The sequence below is a fragment of the Electrophorus electricus genome, chromosome 4 (assembly GCF_041902795.1).
Source record: "Electrophorus electricus isolate QZ-2024a chromosome 4, ASM4190279v1, whole genome shotgun sequence".
Taxonomy (NCBI): domain Eukaryota; kingdom Metazoa; phylum Chordata; class Actinopteri; order Gymnotiformes; family Gymnotidae; genus Electrophorus; species Electrophorus electricus.
Genome location: NC_137500.1, coordinates 34,385,765 through 34,391,764, shown reverse-complemented (window position 1 = coordinate 34,391,764; position 6,000 = coordinate 34,385,765). Strand labels below are relative to the sequence as shown.

The 6,000-nt window shown below is 46.5% G+C and overlaps 1 protein-coding gene across 2 annotated transcripts in view; it reads left to right on the top strand.

The window, feature by feature from the left end:
* LOC113574636 (activin receptor type-1) overlaps window positions 1-6,000 on the top strand; it is a 32,605-nt gene continuing 26,605 nt past the window's right edge. The window contains exon 1 of one of the 2 annotated variants that reach the window (XM_027005687.3): window positions 1-346. The gene's annotated coding sequence lies outside the window, so the exon portion shown is untranslated. Of the gene's footprint in view, window positions 347-4,255; window positions 4,322-6,000 lie in introns of those variants that run through there. The other variant, XM_081713441.1, reaches the window with a different exon arrangement.

The window sequence follows — 6,000 nt, the reverse complement described above, 5'->3', positions numbered from 1 at the left end:
TTACACCCAGCTACTTCCTCCTGCGGGAGCCAACGGAAGGGATACAGAAGGGAGGTCTCGTCCCACGGAGAACCGATGTTCACAAAGTCATGGAATTGAAGAGGTTTTAATAGTAATGGTTGCTCGAAGTCGATTAACTTTATGGATATCGAGGAACGGCGAGTGTAACTGGAGACGGAGACTTTGTTCAGAGGCACCGAGCTTCCCACCACGTACTGTCCCAGACCTCCCCAGGAATGGAAGAGTAGCTTGATTTGGGGGTGGAAACCAGCTGCCAAAAATAACCTGGACGTTTTTTTGTTTGTTTTTTAAAGCACTTCGTGAATTGCCGTTTGTTGTAGAAAAGGTAAGGCTGTTGTGCTGACGCGGCTGTGCACGTAACGAGTTAATATTCCGTTTCTCTGGTCGCGTTGTAAAAATGGCTCGTCTGCTTTGGCGGCGACGCTGGTTCCTCTGTCTGCACACCTAGTTAACTTTGTTCGCTGTTGTTCGTGTGCGGCGCAGGCTGCCATTCAGGTTGAACGCTTTAGTTATAGATGCATTGTATTACTCGGTATTTCGATTTGAATTGTATTTGAATTAGGAACGAGTCTTTTTGTGTTCGGCTTTTGCCCAGCAATGTGACTGTACGATACAGAATTTAGACCACTGACATGGGTTAGCTTAATCTCCCAGTAAGACCTCCTTCTGCCTGCAGACAAGGCTGTCCTGCTTAGGCTTCTTCTTAACATGCCGAGCTATATTGTCGTTATCGCGACATGGTGTTGGACCTTCGTGACGGTTGTTGTTTTTTTTTTTAATGTTTGCAGACAGCCTGCACTATGCGCCCAGTTGCCACTTTGTTAGTCAGCCTTTGTCATGCAGACAGGTCTGAACATTGGGATCTCACCTCGGCATGTGTGTCCATCAAGCCCACGCTGCGCAGTAAGCATTACAATAGTCTAAGGTGTCGGGGGCGCAGGACGGAGACGGGCACTTTGCCGCTTTATTTGTCTGTTCTTTTTATTATTAGCTGTTAATCATAAATTCTACAACAAACCAAACCTGTGTCCACAGCGGGCCGTCAGAGTGATTTGAGTGTATAAAAAGTGTTTTGTCTGTTTTGCACCGACAAAAGTTGCCCAACCTGATGAAAGAAGGGTTGAAAGGGCTCAAGCAAGTTTGTCTATTCCAATAAGCAAAGTACAAATTTAAATTTTACACACAGAGCCTGTTTCTTTTTCATTATAATTAGAGGTAGGTCCAATAAACCCATCTTTATAATTTAGCCCCCCAGTGTTGATGATTATATTTTTTCATGCTAAATGAGATGTAATTGGTCATTGTCACATGTAATCCACATACCAGTAAGATCCCAAGTTCTGTGCCACTATAGGACCTATTTATTTTAAAAATGCCTCTTCCGCTGTCTTGGATTGGCGAGGCTTCCCACAAGCATGCACCCTGGATGGTTGCCTTGCTTAGTGCGTGTCTTATAGCTTCAGTGCTGGATGGGTGAATGTGGTCTTGACTAGCTGTCTAAAAACAAGTGATTAACAGAACATTCATAAAGATGCTTTAAGGATATTTGATTTTCAAGCAGTGCTTAAGTGCTGTCACTTGTGAGACGACTTGTCTCTTTCTTTTGTCTTTTTCATTTTTGAAATTTTTTTTACTTTTTAAAGAAAAGTGGATTAGTTTGTAAAGCTCAATTTGGATTGCATGCTGCTCTGTTGAGCTCAGTTATTTAGGTTTACATACCGATGCATTGCACGCGGTTGCAAAGGGTTTTTTAGACTGCTCCAGTCTCAGTTAAGGCAGGCAATTGTCTGCAGTCAAGCTTCAGTGAGCTGTTGAAGTGGGCTGGGTTATGATGAGGGCCTACACAGAGGAACTCTCCCGTACACTATCGCATTGTCTGGCTTTGTAATGGCGGTCCAGGTGTGTGCGTATTCTGTGGAGGGTCTGGTCACAGGGATGCGCTCAGACAGGTTTGCCCTAAAGAATGACTCCTGGTGTCATGAACGAATGTGGCAGGTTTTGTTATGATGTGATGTCTGAAATGTGCGTGTTAGAACAAAGGCCACTTGGAATGCCCAAGCCAAACAAAGGGAATAGACTACAATTAGTTGATTGGATTGGCTGGCCAGAAAAGATTATTCCTTTTCTTTCTTAATCCCTTTCTTCATAAGAATGTCAAATGTTATGAAGAGAAATGATTGGATTGGCATTCTGGACAGGTATTATATACTTTTCAAACAGTATTTTATGTCCATTTAGGTATTAGTAGTCATGTGCTTATTATACTTTGTGTGTGTGTGTGTGTGTGTGGGGGGGGGGCTCTTTGCAGTCTCGGTGGTGTCTGGGAGTGAGAACAGTGGGAGGAGAATGCACTGGCCTATGTCGAGGCACTTATGTCTGGAACGGGGCACCCTGCTGGGCCCTTTACACTGCGTCACGTCCTGGAGTCAACTGATAGTCAGATATTTGGCTTTGTCTGTCTCTCTCTTCTTTGTCTGTCTGTCCGTCCGTCCGCCCGGGCTTCCTGCATGAAGTCAGTGGATACCTCTTGAAGGGCATCTCTTGGCACTGAGCCTATGCTCAGTGACATGGTAGGCACCATGTGAGGAAAGATGGCATTGGCCCAAAGTGCTAGAATCTTCAAGAAACCTTAACACCAGGATTCCGAGTGGTGCAAGGCATGCTTGCATAGGGAGGGCAATGGTTGGGGTTCTCTGGCAGGGGAATGGATAAGAGTTAACTAGATAACTAAAACTGCATGTGTTTACTGTGGAAAGGTGGACTCAGTGTAGGGGTATATTGTACTATAGCAAATGCAAACAGTTTTATGTGGTGACTCCAGATTAGATCCAGGAGGTAGGCGGCTATACTGCCAACACTTGGGACTCAAGCCAAATGCGTGGCATGTATGAATACAGGAGTGCTGTGAGTCTGTCGCAAAATTTGTCAGGTTCCCAAACAATAATTTATTTCTTCTACAACCCACTGTGCAGAATATGGCTGGATCTGTGTTCATTTAATATGTCACTTGCTTAATATGTTTCAGAAGGTCGCTGCAGCGCTGTTCTCCATATTATTGCCAGCTGTTCTGCAGTGTTTGTTAGTTGGGTTTGTTTTTATTCCAGGTTTGCTGGATTTTCTCCAGCTGTGGGTGGGGATTACGGAGTCGCAGGGCGGAGTATGTAGGGCAGTGTTGCCAGCTCCTCCCTACTTCCTGCCGTGTTAAAGAACCCCCCACTGAGCAGAGCATACACAGTAACCACTGGAACAGTAAACCAGCATAGGCCGTAATCCCCAGTGTTGAACCATGCTGTGTGTTAAATGGTTTCATTCTGGCTCTGGTTCAAACGCAGTGGCATTAAAGTTTCATAACTCATCTTACGATGTCAGTGTTGCAGGCCTCTGTCCTAAAAGAGCTTTTCTAAGGTGCTGGGTCGTAGGGAGCTTGTCATGATATTCCAAATTGAACTGTGAGAATTACAGTTGAAATCACAACGCTAATTAAGCTCCAAGTTTTAGAAACTCTTCACTTAGGTTTATAAACATGGTTTGTTCCAGCATGAGACTCTGAAAATGGCTGGAGTTGTAGTGTTAGTTTTAGCTCATGAAGGCTCTGATTCTGTTGTAATATTGTACTAATCACATTGTTTTTCTTAGGCCCATGTGTGGTGTGTCTTGGTGAATGTGTGTGTTGGTCTGGTATCTGTGAGGGAGAGTGTGTGTGTGTGTGTGTGTGTGTGTGTGTGTGTGTGTGTGTGTGTGTGTGTGTGTGTGTTTCCCTCCATATGTATATTATATATTGGTTTCACTGATTTGATAAGTCTGTGTCTGAGAATCTGTGTGTCCCTCTCTCTCTCCATACTCTGCATATGTATGGTTGACTGAGTGGGTAAATGTCTCTGTGTATATGTGCCTGTCTCTCTCTGAGTAGACGTGTGTGTCCTCTTCCTGCAGAGGCCCTGCAGCTGCCTTTTCATAACAACATAGTGTATAATTTGTCCACGGAAGTCTGAGCGTCTCAGAAAGCAGAGAGAGAGCGAGAAGGGGGGGAAACAGTCCTCTGACAGCAATCATTTTTCCGTGCACAGTAATTTTGCTGTCAGAAACAGCTGGCGCTATGGGTCGGAACAATGCGTGAGGAGGAGATCGGTGCGAGGGAGCGAGGAGGACAGACAGGAGGGAAGGGGTGTGTGTGTGTGGGGGGGGGGGGCTGGCAGAGACCTGGGGGATCAGATTTCAGCCTCTGTCATTAAGGCCAGACTGTGCCATACACACGGAGCCCCAGTGTCAAGTCTGAGCAGGACTCCGACTCTCGGTGCGGGTATGTGGCTCCTTCCTTCCCTTCCGTGGTGTTTTGTGTCTGATGTTCATTTTTTTATTCCTCCCCTCCCTCTCTTTTTGTCTCTCTCTGTGAAAGTCTCTCCCTTTCTTGGGGCGAGCGAAAGGGAGAATGTGTAGCTCAGAAAAAGTGAGAGGAGTGAGAGACGGCGGGAGGCTGTGTGTGTGTGTGTGTGTGTGTGTGTGTGTGTGTGTGTGTGTGTGAGACAGACAGACAGACAGAAGCAAGAGGGAGGCAGGACTTGGCAGACTGGGTGAGCAGTGAAGCAGTGGGCAGAGCTCTTTTAGGATTCACCAGTGGAGTGGCAGCTCGTGTGTGTGTGTGTGTGTGTGTGTGTGTGTGTGTGTGTGTGTGTGTGTGTGTGTGTGTGTGCTGACAGGCCAGCAAGTCTGAGCTTTTGCTTGTCCATTTGGATTGGCTACATACGGGCGAGAGAGGGAAGGATGAGTGCCGCAGCAGGGCTGAGCGTGTGGCTCTGTTTTTTTCTGTTTTGCTTGCTCTCGTTGTTGGCTCTGTGTTGGAGAGCAGGCCCCTCTGTTTGCACAGTATTTTTAGTCAAGATCTTTCAGCCTTTAACAATCGCCAGCCTCCTGCATCCGCCACATATCGGAGAGAATCTGTTAGAGAGAGAGAGAGAGAGAGTGTTGTGGGGAGAATGGGGAAGATGAATTGAGAGGGAGATGGTGAGTGCAGGTAAGTGATGAGGAGGACATTTGGAAAAGAGTGAGTGAGGTGTGTGGGAATGAGAGTGAATGGTGACGTGAAGGTGAGAATATGAGTGGGGGGAGAGAAAGTGCATGGGAAAGGGAGAGAGAGAGAGAGAGGGAGGGAGAGAGGGAGGGAGAGAGGGAGGGAGGGAGAGGGAGAAAGCTGGGGAAGGAACTGCTGTCGTCCTGAAGGCAGACAGGCAGGAAGTGAGACACACACACACACACAGTGTCCCAGTTCTGGGTCTGCAGCCTTGGCAAACCCCTCTCCTTCAGTGGGCTCTCAAGTGCATTTATTGATTTCTGCGCCATGTGGTGCCCTGGTCTGTCTGTCTGCCCGGGTGTGTTTATGGGTGAAAAGATTGGGAAGGAGCCGGCGAGTCGTGTAAAGCGCTCGAGGCTTCTCTTGCTCCCATTACCCTGAGACTGCACTGGAGACAGAATGCAATACACATTTTATGAGCTCTCTTTCTATATGCCTCTCTCTCTCCCTCCCTCCCTCCATATTTTTTTGTCCCCTTTTTGTGTGCCCCACTCATTTCCCCACTAGCTTTGCTCTCTGCTCTCACGTTTTTCACTCTAGCCATATGTTGTCATTAGCCATTGTGTTGTGACATGTGCTAGCGTGTAACGGTTCTGTGACTCATGTTCTCTGCAGAATTGTTGAAGTCTCAAACCAAAGAGGTTTTTGTTAAGCTTGGAAACATTTAATGAGAATAAAGCACTGGTTAGAAAGGACCAGCCCCTGCAATCCGCTGAAAAGACACGCTACCCCTCAAAAGTTTGGACACGCCTGCTGTTTGTCTGATTTTATTTTCTACATTTTAGAAAAAATGGGGACGATATCAAAACAATGAAATTACACATGATGATTATGCTGTTAAACACATACTGACTGTCTTGAAGAAATTCGGACGTGTACTGTGCAGTTGTAGGGAGGGGGTCTAAAATTTG